A 12,553-nucleotide genomic window follows, 5' to 3' on the forward strand; every position below is an offset into this window, starting at 1 on the left:
AATATTTGTGTCCTGTCTTCTGAGGTTCATTTGGAACAAGTAGGCTGAAACGCATTGTTGGTGGTCAATCACAAACAAATAGAATTCTAGGTCTTATCTCTTTAAGCAGCCTTTCACAAACTCCGGTTTCAACCCCATACCACGGATCACAGACCCATTTTGCCGATTAGCTAGAATGAACGCTGGATATATAAAGTGGATTTCCTAATTGAAGTAGAAGAAAGGAGACTCCTCAGCTTATCCATAATGTTCATTAGGCAGCAAAATGTGTTCATAAATGTTTGACAGCAGAAGAGAGAAGACAATCAAAGAAAAAGAATGATCAGAACTTTTCCAATGGTAAATCCGAAGTATGAGATAAAAGCCAAAAACATGTGAAAACAGTTGTGATTATCGGATAGATATTCAAAATGATAATAATTTTTTTTTTTTTTTTTTTTTACATTTAACTGGCAGAAATGGGCTTCCTTAGTAATGTGTGTATCCTTTTTTTTTTTACTAATTAAATGGGTATGTAACAAATGTCAGAAATCCTGTGTATCTAAAAAGATTTGTGATGAATTTTTGAAAGTTTAAGTTCCGAGTAGACAGACAGACCTAACAACTTTTTTAGGTCTCAAGCTAAAATAGTTGTGAATCCCTGTCTGAAAGGATGCTGGGGAGAGCTAGCAAGAATGGGCGTGACGGTATCTTATTTCACAGAGTTTGTGTGTTAGAAGCCGAGCAGTTCTAGACAGAGCTACAGGCCAGCTATTGATTTATGGCTTAGGACAGAGTGAAGATAATTACAGTAGTCCAAGTGAAAAGAAATAAAAAAGCATCGACTCCTTTCTGAAGGACTTAGACTGTCTGAAACTGTTCAAAATAACATCATTTGAACTATGGTCCTTGACTGACAGGAGCATGATGATAGCACCCTGGATACTCGGTTGCCGATCTAAACGTAGCATGTAATCCTCAACGGGATTAAACTCCTTTATACTGGATGAGAGTAGAGGAACTGTCGAGGAACAGAACCCTATGAAAGACTCGGACTGACTCAGTTGACTCTGAAGATCAAAAAGACGGTTCAAGTGGTGCACGTCATTTACATGGTCGAGTTTAAAGTTTGAAACCGAAAAAAGGCAGACTCATAAACAACAACTTAAAACAACTTAAAATGTCTAAAAGTGACCCGGAGCACAGAAACTGAAACACGCATTGAGTCATAGGCAACAGGGACAGGAAGTTTCTATGTGTACCGAAACCGAGCAAGTGAACCGGCTAGTTCTCAGAAGTACTCCTGCACTGACACTGTCCTCCTTTAATGTCACAAATGTGTGCGAACGTGTGTGTCACATGCTCGTATGATATGAAATCATACATGCACACGCGACCTCAGTTGTGAATGAAAATCGGCCTGTTGTGACACGAAATCGTAACGGGAATTTTACAGCATGCAAAGCCGAGAGCATGGGTGGGGGTGCTGATGTGGTGGTTTTCAGGATTCCCTCAGGGGTCTCACTATTGTGTACAATGGTACGTTTGTGGTTAGACGAATGCTGGATGGGGTTTGTCTGAAACTTTCCACAGAAGAGCTTCGATGCACTTGCACGGTTGTGGGGCTGACTCCTCGGCGGGCGACGCCCTTCACATTGCATGCTTGGATGGACGGTACTTTCATCAGGACCATGAGAAAGTTCAGAGAATGCAAAAATCAAAAATCCTGTGGGTTACTCGGCCTTCACGGTGGCAGCGTCCTTTTAACATTTACATAATGTTCCACTCGGCGGTGAAGATGAATTTGATTGGAGGAATCTAGTAAATCTTGATCTTCAATTAAAGTTATTAAAAAAGGAAAGAGAGTTATGGCAGCCTCCACTGTCCACCACCTTGTACAGAAATCACTCAATCAGGGTGGACATCCAAAGAGCTAGGCCACCAATCGTTGCACCACTTGTCAAAATGCAGGGTGCACCCCGCAGTTTAGCCTTCTTCAGTCCTCCAGAATACCTCAACTTAACCGCCAGACACTTGAATCAAAGACGTCATCATTGTTCCTCATCACACTGCGGTATCATTTCCTGCTGTGCGGCGGTTGGCACAGGCAGAAAATTGTTGATGACTATCGCCGGTAGCAGAGAGCACGACAAGTATCATTTAACCGGACAAAGGGCCTCTTGCAATACTAACATTTCTTCACATGACACTCATGTGAACTTTCTGTTAACGTTGCGAATGACATCATGTAGGGGTGAAGTTCAACTGGATCACAAGCGCACACGGTAAACAGTTCACAATGATATTCAGGGCAAAAACAAAGTCAAATTGGCATCGACAGTTTTTTTTTAAGATTTCTCCTTTATGCCAGGTTTAAACTCAAAGATCTCATCCTCCATTGTTATGATGTAGAAACTTAAATCATGAAACCTGAAAGGTTATATTGATAACATTTTACATTTTATTTTATGTAGATAAATCATTCAAAATAACACATCTACAGAGCTTGTAGAATGCCGCAAAATACAAATATCTCTTTTCTTTAAAAAACATTATTACGATTGGGAATTAAAGGTGCAAAATGTAGCTTTGGGAAAGATGCTTTTATCAGCAGAGAGAGATCTTCAATGACTAAACAAACTTAATAACATTTTGTTAATTTTCATGACTGAATAAACTGACAAATGTTAGTATGCGCCCGGCATATTGTATCAAGGTCCTAATAGGCTGTACTCCCCTAACGTTAACTAGCTAGCACTAGCAACATTAATGATAGCTAGTGTATTGCATTAGCTAACTAGCTTTAGCAAAGTTAACATTCGTTAGCTTAGTGTTAATGACATTATCCGTTTGCTGGCTAGCATTAGCAACGTCAGCTAGTGCAACAAACTGGCAACCACAGATGATTCAAACGACAGCGGTGTTGTAACGTGACTGCAACGGTAGAGGGGAGATGGAATCAACGTCACTGACAACTTAACATCAACTTTAGCAGGAACAATTCAAACTGTATCTGTTTGGACCTGGCTTACCAATGATCTAAAAAAAAAAGGGAATTATGCCTTGAATTATGTAGGCATTTGGAGGCAGATTGGAAATTTGAACTGTTATAAAGTTAGCACTGTGGGTAAATGTATTTTTGCATCCCTGAAGAATTGGCTGTGTAGATGAAAACTTGGAGCTGTTTTTGTGTGTGTGACAGTTTACAATATTCATAACTGTATTTCTCCATACTCCATTGTTTTCAGATGGGGTGGAAACAGTGCACTGACCTCATTCACCAGCTTCCTTCTGGTCCAGTTTGATTCATAGAAGATGTGGTGACAGTGTGAATGGCACACAGTGTTCTGTGTACCGTGAACACATGAAAAAACATCATCTCAGTGACAAATGAAGGGAAACATAACCCTGGTGGAAAAGAAATAAAAATGAAGGCACGCATGTGCAACTTGATGAACAGGTATAGCTGAAACTTTCAGCATTCCTTTCAGATAATGGCATGATGACAACTTATTTTAGCCACATATGTCCTGATCATGTGTTGGACTTGTTTTTCAACATCTGATAAGGCAGTATGTGATCTACTTCACTACAATTGTACATTTGTCAGGGGATCTATTTAGAGTTCATATTTAGGTCATTTTAAAATAGGCTTAGTGAGAGTTTTTCTCATACAGCAAATCTTTCTTTTTCTGCTCCACGTCCTCTAGAATGTAGAGAGTGAGTTTTCTGGATAAAAACAAATGAGATTTAGTACTGCGTATAACCTACAAACTTAACAGACAGCATTAACTTACTTTAATATAGGATACGAGTAAACACTGCTAGCTAGATCTTTTTCCAAATGATAATTTCCTTCAAAGAATTTTGATTAAAATAGTTTTTTCAGGGAACGTGACCATGGGTGGTGTTAGCTTTAGCAAAAGACAAAAAACAACAACAAATCAAAAGCTCCACAAATAGTTAAGTGGACCTTGCGAGGTCATCACCTACGGAGTCCGCCATGTTTCTTATGACAACCCAGAATGGCCAAACCTGGAGAGAGACGTTCAAGTTTTTCACATTCTTAGCGGCCGTCGTACGGGGAGGGTGAGTCGAGGGGGCACGATCAGTCAGTGACGATCAATAACCTCAGTAGTGTGTACACACCCTGGACCCTTAAATGGAGAATATGATGTTTAAAATGCCGTTTCCAATCATAACAAGAGGACAAATCATTTCTGTCCAATTTCACAAGGAGAACAGAGGCTGGTAGCAAACTGTCAAACAGCCAGTTTCATACTTAAAATCCAGCGCTCGTCTTCTGTTCAATCTAAACTTTTTGAAAAGCTGCAGTATATCTGCTGCGTACACGTTTGTGTTCAGAGCAGAAATTCCCCCTGATCGGCCCCTTTCATCAGGCCACATTAGAACACCGACTTTTCAACATTTTCAGTGGCGCTATTGTGACATGAGCGTTACATTATAATGGAAAAAATCATGAGATATTTCGTCAGAGCAGGTCTGGCTGATTAACAGGAAGTGTTCATTGTGAGATATCAATGCTTATTACAGCAACGATATGCTGAAAGGCAACTGGCGAGCATGGAGAAGTACGGCACTTTCACTTTTTGTTAATTTGTGCTCAGTATCGTGTTTAACCCCACCAGAACCACACTATGCTTATTGAACAAAGACAAGTCACATGACCACATTCTGGCAGCCTTAACTATGTATTGCTGTTTACCAAGTCCAGTTCACTGTCTTGTGTGTTTGCATGTGTGTGTGTGTGTGTGTTTGCTTGTCTGGGCAGCGCGGTTGTACATCTGAAGGGACACCGACTTATCCTTTATCAGAGCAGGCACAGACACAACTAAAATTGGAACAGAGAATTGTGTGTGTGTGTGTGTGTGTGTGAGTCAGGTGAGCTGGGACAAGACCTTTCGCTGTATGAGTCATCACACACACACACACACACACGTGCGCGCGCGCGATATTATCATCAGGGCGAGGCCTTTCGAAAGCCTCATGATACGGGTAGTCTTATGTCTGAGGAGGGTTAACGGTGCGAGGAACAACTTGACTGTTGTTACCGAGTCCGCTTTTCATAGTTTCCACGAAGCGGGTGAATACAAATGAGCCGGGACATATCTGGTCCCCGGAGTGATTTAAATGCTCGACACATCATCGTTCTCAGGGTCGCACGTTAAACTGCTGCAGTTGCAGTAAGAGCGCCGTTGATCTCGCTGAGGTTTGAGGGGGAATACTAATTGACAGTAACTAGCGTGTGTCTGTCTGAACTCGTGTGGTCATGCCTGAACCCCTCCAGTGTCTGAAATGAGCTTTTCCATCACCCTGGGGCAAAGTCAGGACAGCTCATCCACATGAGTGACAAGCGCAAGTTGAGTGCAGCTGACGGGGAGGAGGCGAGGACTCCCAGTACCCTTTTCTACACCGAGGCATCACTTTTCCACTAAAATGTACAGAGAGGAATTTTGTTTCTTCCGAGCTCTGACAAATTCTGTACTTTTATTCGAGTGCAGCTTCCCCAAACCCGCATCACATCAAACGTTATGATGAAAACAAGCATCTGGCAGGAAAATGTCATACGATCTGATGAATCATATGCCAAAGGAAGTCCTTGTTTAGGTTTTCGTTTGTCACAGATGAGAGATCTGATGAGGGATGGCCGCGTAACAATTATGATGTATTTCGTTGTCAAACGGTTTGGGATCGCTGAAGGTCACCGCTCATGAATACACTCCGCGGGACTGTGTTCATGTCGTTGTGATCCGGCCGACAGTTTAGTGGTGTAGAGTCTGGGTGTGATGGCGGCCCAAGTCCAAACATTTCATATGCTTTTGTTTTTTCCCCGTTTGTGGTGACCGTTGCGTGACAACATAAAGCAGCCGAGCCAAAACCAGACGGAAAGTGCATCTCAAGCAGGTTAATGCGAAAAGTCCGCCTGTGAAAATAGAAGTAAAAGTATGTGTAATCAGGAAAATACCCAATGCTGCAAAATGTCTCCTGTGACTGTTCTGCTAATAGCTAATAATGTAAAAGCCGACAGGTCTTTAAACCTGAACAAAGGCTGACTGACAGACTGGTTAGGTGTTTGGTTAAGTTTAGTGTTTTGTGTTGAAATAAGTACTGTAATATGTAATGTAAGTTACATACGTAGCAAGAGGTCGCTTCCTAACAAGAAACATAGCGTGTGCTGTTTCCACAGTCGTCCTGTCTGGATGTTTTTTCTGATCGACGTCCTGCTAAAGGTTGAGGTGGAGCTCATTTAGAGCTACTTTGCATAGCAACAAATGATTACTGGCGCTAATCTGCTGACGTTGTACGTCCTCCATCAACTGCAGTTTTGATTTGTTAAAATAGCACCATCAGATAAATGACGTATAGGTCGACAGTGGGTTATTTTAACTCGCTAAGTTAGTTAAGTTACATCACCTACATAGCGTTATTTAATTTACATAAGTGGCGTAGTTATTTTAAGCCAAGTCAAGATGTTTCCCCAACCCTAAACCAACTAGTTTTCTCGCCTAAACCAAACCAAACTGTAAGGATACTCTATGTACGCCTGTCTGCACAGCCATGGTTTTTTTTTATTTTGTTTTTTTTACGTAATTTATTAGTTTTGGAGTCAATGGCAATCGACCCTATTCAGCCAGTGAGCTGTCAGAATGTGTTTGAAAACAATGAGAAATGCTGTCATATTAACCAGAGCCCTTTATTTGTGAAACCATGTCAAAGTTATTAAATAATAATAATGATGATATAAAGAAAAATAAAAAACAGAAAATCCTCAAATTTGAGAAGAGACATTTTTGACATCTTTGTATTCAAAATGACTTTATGGACAATTATCAAAATAATAGGCAATTGTAGTGAAGTGGCATGAAATAGAAAGGCAGAAGAAAAGCATGTGTCTCAAATAAGTACAGTACTGAGTGCAATAAAATGAACCTGACACAAGCCACCACTGTACTAAAGTGAGCAGATATTCAAAAAGCTGAAACTCTTGAACATCAGAGTGTATCAGCTGTTCACTGTCCTCAAAGACGTAATCATCATCAGCTCTGGACATGTTTTCACGTCTTTTCTCCAGAGTGACTCTCCTGGCACGCTGCCCCTCGGATTTGTCATCCATTGTTGCGATGGCAGAGACGCGCCGCCGTCTGACAGGCTGTGTGTGTGTGTGTGTGTGTGTGTGTGGGGGGGGGGGGGGGGGGGGAATCGGTGTCGCAAGTGTTTCACCAGAAGCCTGTGTGGAAGTGAAACAGCTTTCGGTAGCTGAGGGACGTGAAGCTGGGGCAGATTCAGGGGAAGTCGGACTGACAGGTTCCTATTAATGCTGTCCACTGTCCTCAGACAGAAGTCCCTGACTCGAGCGTCACACTTTTAAGTCGTGGACTGTCTGACTGGTCTGTTTGTCAGCAGGAATCTTTATCACTCTATCAAAAACAGGAAAATGCGGTCAGTGCATTGTGTTAAAGGATGACGCTTCTCTTCCCCCCCCCCCCCCCCCCCCGTGCTCATTCAACCATCAAGAAGCAGAACAAATATGAACGAAGGGCTCTGACAAACGTCAGCTCCTGCAGTGTTCTACAACTAATTAAAAGTCTGCATAATTTGCTCAATAATTGGGCCATAATTACGGCGATTCATCTGCATGTTAATAAGATGTAGATCCGAAGATGCCAAATTTTGAAACCAAGTGCAAAAATGCGGTGCTGAGCCTGAAGAACACGGTTCCCGACAGCAGTGTCATTCTACACTTTGAGACTAAACATCTGTCGCTGAGCCTCCTGTGCACTTATGGTTTTTCCAAATGAGGCTGTAACAGTGCCTCCAATAAGACCAGGCATCTGTCTCCATCTAGTGGCCATGTGTGCTCACTGATTTATAAAGATCATGCACAGTATGGAGTGATCGAGGGGTAATACAGGCTCAGTGTGAGAACGATCAATGAAATGATCACGGTAAGTCAAATCACACGTCCAGTGACAGGGTTTGTTTCCTCAGACAGCTGAAACTCCGTTTGTAAAACGTCCAACTGAAGATACTTGACAGCTTTACGGCTCTACGTGTTGTCACTGTTGACTGGTAAAGTACAGTGAAGAATGATGATGATGTCTTTAGATTGCTGCTTGTGTTAAACTACTGGTCAAACACCTACTGTTCATGATAAAAAGCAGCAAATCTTGACAAATACACACGACAAATAAGCTTACGTGGGTTAAAAGGTGCTACTCAAATAAAGTAAAATTCTCTTCATTTGAGTAATTTCTCTCAAAAACTCATGTTTTATGTCCCTAAAGCTCCAGTGTTTGGGATTTAGAGACATCTAGCGGTGAACAGCTGAGCACCCCACTCGTCTGACTGTCCCCTATAGTGGCCGGTCTTTGGTTTGTCCATTCTGGGCTACTGTAGAGACATGGCAGTGCAACATGACGGACTCTGCTCCCTCGGTAGATATAAAAGGCTCATTCCAAGGAAACAAAAACGCGACGATTAGTAGATCAGATCATCAAACGCTTGTGAAAATGTAATTATGAATATTTTATGTCATTTGCTCCTGCTCCCACACGCTGTTGTGTTTCTTTCCTAATAAGACATTTTGCATTTTTGATGTATGCATTTCAGCCCTGCGTTGCATGCACTTTTATTAGCAGCGAATTTCAAATCAGTGTGGGATCCCGGATTACGCCGGACAAACATTAACAGCCCTGTTTCGTTCTTGTTTAGTTGTTTTAGTTAGTTCTTCAGAAAGACGCTGCAAAGCTCCAGACCTGTTTTGTGTACTGCAAAACTTCACTTTGATTCCCGCCTGCGTGAGGGAGAGGAGATAATCACCCGTCAAATGGAAATGATTATTTAACACCGCCAGCTGCTGATCATTAGAATAACATGAAACCCGCAGCACGAATGTTTATCAGGCGGCGCGCGTATGCGTCATTGTGCGAATGTGAAGTTAAAACTTAATGTCGGACCAAACCGTGCAAACATTGCTCCATAGCGACGCTGTAGTCAAGACAACACAGAGATAGCTTTATTTCACTCATGAATACGATAAAAAGGTATTCAGTACATTTTGGTTCGACCCCGCTGTGAGAAAGACGTCGAAATCCGATGTGAGAGTCAATGCGCAGGCTTAACATATTTTTTCGGGGTAAAGCTTTGACTTAAATAATGAAAAAGATGTGAAATATTTATCACGGAATGATCCTGCAGCGCTGCAGGGTCTCTCTTTGTGTCTGACACACAGCAACATTCACAGCGCACGGCTGGGAGGAAGCCGGAAAAGAAAAACACCGTTGGGTCCTTAGATTGTGGAAGGAAAAAAAAAAAAACAACAAAAAAAAAAACACCCTTTCATCACTCCTCCTCGAAGTATTAAAGCAGTGGAAGTCTGCCACAGGAGGAGTTAATCTTTGGCAGTTTCTGCATGGAGACAGTGTAAAGTTTCTGTCTCCCCAGTCGAGAAGAAAGAACAGTTTGTGGCAGTCAGCAGAGACATGGTTGCCTTATCTCTCACCCGCCGAGAACTCTGCCACCCTCGTCTCCCCGAGCCCAAAGTCCTGGGGCATTATCTCAGCCTCTGCTGCTCACATCAGGTTGACCTGCTGGGGCTCGGCTGCCTCCGCGCCCTCCCTCGCTGCCCTCTGTCCATCCATCTTTCCTGTCCCCTTCCCCCCGTCTTGCTGTGCTTCCTCCCTCGACCGCTCGCTGCTCCGTCCCCCTGTCCTCTCCTTTCTTCTCTTCCTTTCTGCCTCTCCTCACACCCTCGCCTCCCATCCTTCTCGTCGTCCGTGCTCTTTAAAAGCCTTCGTTTTCTCATTACCGCCTCCTTCCTTCCCTTCTTCTGCCCGCTCCTACTACTTTGCTTTTATTCGTCCCCTCCCTCCCTCCCTCCCTCTCTCTGGTTCTCTCTATCCGGCCCCTGCACTCCTTTTTTTTCTAATTACAGATTCCTTATTTCTTTCCATCCCACTTCCTGACCTTCCCCCGCCGAACCCCTCCTATCCTATCCCATCTCTCTCCTGAGTGTTAAGCCCATGCTGAATTCCAGCAGGGCCAGAAATACAATCAGATAAAGCTGGACCTCCAATCAGACCGGCGGGTGGTGGTTCTGTGCAGACCACTCTCACGCGCAGACTCTCTGTGTAAGGTCCGCGAAAGGTGCCGCGCATGGAAGAAACATGCAAACCCACGCAAAGTCAACAACTGCACATTGACACATCGCCAAGAAATGTCATGACCTCATGTTTCTATCTGAAGCAATAAGACGGCGGCATAATTGTTCAAAGTACACAGTGAGATGTGTTGCCAGGAGAAACATGTCAACATTGTTATATTTCCCCTGAAAGAGAAATAACTGCATGAATATATATTTTTTTTTCTCCCAACGCACTGGCACAGAATACGTAAAAAGTCTTAATTCCCACATCGCCTCCAGCTGTCGGGGAGGTTTTTTTTTAATGTAAATTTCACACGATGCCACTGTTTCTCTGAGTTTTCCGTGGGGTATCAAACCAGATATTTTGGCTTCAGCTCAGTCACAATAACATGTCGGCGTAGTTCCGCTACAATAGTCCTTTGGTTTGAGATGTTCTTTTTTTTGTGCCTACAGTGGAGCTCGTAGGAAGTGGAAAGAACGCGGGCTGGATGATGATTGCTAATCAGTGCTGTCATGGAAACAACAGGTGGTGGATGTGTGTGGAAGAGGAGAGCGTCTGCTTAAGAATGATGTCAGTGCCTCGTTTCAAAAAACTGTATTTGTCTGAGCTTGCAGATGTACGGCCTTGGTGTTCAACGCCAGGAGATGGATTTAGGAGACACGTTTATTTTCTGTTTCAATATGCACATGGAGCTAATGTGACAAACCCAAGACCAATGGTGCATGGCAACAAACAATTGAGGAGGCTGGTTTGACAGGTGCTCGGCAAGTTTTGTGACCTTTTCTAATAAGCTAGCTCATTTTCTAACTTCCCGAGGCACACAGTGCCCGTGGTCTGTCGGAAATCTGCTACAAGAGTCAACATTTTTCAATGTACTCATTGGGGATAACGGAGGTCAACCTGGAAATGAGGCGTAAAGTATGAAGCTACAGTCCTCAGTTGGTAAGTTTAGCTAACCATGAAGTCTGGAAACAACTAGCCTGACTCCGACAAGGAGGACAAGAGCCACAAAACAAACCCCCTCAGTAATACATTTCCTGCAGTCTAAATCCAATGTCATCTTACATTTTGATTTAAAACAAATAAAACCTTATTTAGCGCACTTTATCTCGAACAGCCTTTGCTATCTTTGTGAGAGCAAGGCTAGCTGTTTACTCACCTTATGGACCCTGCCCCACTCCGCCTCTGGCTGGCTTACCCTGACAAAGCAGAACCGGGGCCCTTGAGTAGAGACAGTCGCAACGGCCGTAGTTCAAATAGCAGATCGTCATGTGATTCACGGAGACTTCCGAGTTCTGAGCGGGCAGTTTAAATGCATGAACAGAGAGAGACAGAAGCACGATGTTTGGCAGTTCATAGTTGACACAGGATTAATCGATTGATAGATTGATTTACAGTATTGTTTTTAAGCCCGAACCCGACGCAGCCCGACACACCAGTATGAATTGTCTGCCTGAACCCGGCCCGAACCCGACCCCCCGCGTGCCTGCATTGTTTTCCTCATACACTTGTTATCGTAACTTTACACAGCGGCGCCAGGTCTGCGTCTGCCCCTCCCCATGAAGCAGGCAGCCAGACTTACTCTTCACCACACGTGAACAGCGATGACTCACAACAAACAATATATAATTTACAACCTGCAAGAAATGTGTTTTATGAAATGTGTTTTATAAAAAAAGGAAGCCCGAAGCCCGACCCCCCCCCCCCCGGCTCATTTGCGTATTTTTTCGGCCCAAACCCGACCCGAACCTGCGGGTCCGGTCGGGTTTGTCGGGCCGGGCCGACCCGTTGAGAACTCTATCGAGAGGCTCCCCAATCCAGTGTAGTTCAATAGGCCGTGTCTCGCCAAGAAACGCAGTGAGATCTATTATACGGCGCTTGGTGCTTTTTGTTATGCTAACCTATGCTTCCTCACGTCCTCTCTCCCACCATGACCCAGAATTCCCCTTCTGCCGTCATGGAGGATCTTCGAGATACTTTATATGCACCTGGAGGAGACAAAGACGGACGGGTTGTTTCCTCTCAACCCTCCCTCACATTTTCGCTGCGAGGAGCGAAGATGCAAGGGAGAGATTCAAGCGAGGGAAGTGAAGAGACACGTTAACATAATGAAAAGCACCTTTCATGTTAAGATAATCCAACCTGCTTCCGGCTGCTTAGTTCAGGGGAAGACAAGAGTGGTTTCTCATCTTAGAAGGCCAATAAGCGTGCTGTCATGAAGTATTACTTGAAACTGTCAGGTAAATCATATTCCCCGCGTGTCCAAAGCCTGAAGGCATCAAACTCGAAAATGACTTTAAGAAACACAGAGTTGTTCGTCAACTGCTGAAACAACAGGAAGTTCGACTGTATAAGGATGATGTCAACATTTATCTGTAAATGCTGCTCAGATAAACTTTGTTTACTTC

Source organism: Sparus aurata, chromosome 11 (genome assembly GCF_900880675.1).
Source record: "Sparus aurata chromosome 11, fSpaAur1.1, whole genome shotgun sequence".
Classification (NCBI taxonomy): Eukaryota; Metazoa; Chordata; class Actinopteri; order Spariformes; family Sparidae; genus Sparus; species Sparus aurata.